Source organism: Arachis duranensis, chromosome 5 (genome assembly GCF_000817695.3).
Source record: "Arachis duranensis cultivar V14167 chromosome 5, aradu.V14167.gnm2.J7QH, whole genome shotgun sequence".
NCBI lineage: Eukaryota > Viridiplantae > Streptophyta > Magnoliopsida > Fabales > Fabaceae > Arachis > Arachis duranensis.
In genome coordinates this window covers 44,462,166-44,462,525 of record NC_029776.3, presented here as the reverse complement: position 1 = coordinate 44,462,525, position 360 = coordinate 44,462,166, and positions in this window count along the sequence as shown.

Here is a 360-nt window from a genome sequence, read left to right as displayed (position 1 = left end):
GACCATGGTATTGAGCACCAAGTTTTTGGAGCCATTACCGGGGATTGTTTGAGTTATAAAAAGTAGAGATAACAATTTTGTGCACCAAGTTTTTGGCACCGTTGCCAGGGGTTGTTGAGTTTGGACAACTGACGGTTCATCTTGTTGCTTAGCTTAGGTATTTTTCAGAGTTCTAAAGAATGAATTCTAGTGTTTCAAGGTGATGTTCTTATCATCACCAAAGCTGATTGATTTTCATCAATTTAGCTCTTGAATGCAATGTCCTACTGAAGCTTGGCTAGCCATGTCTAATTCCTTTAGACTGAAGCTTTAGACTAACGTTGCATGATTCCTGGAATTCTCATTAAGAATTTTGATATT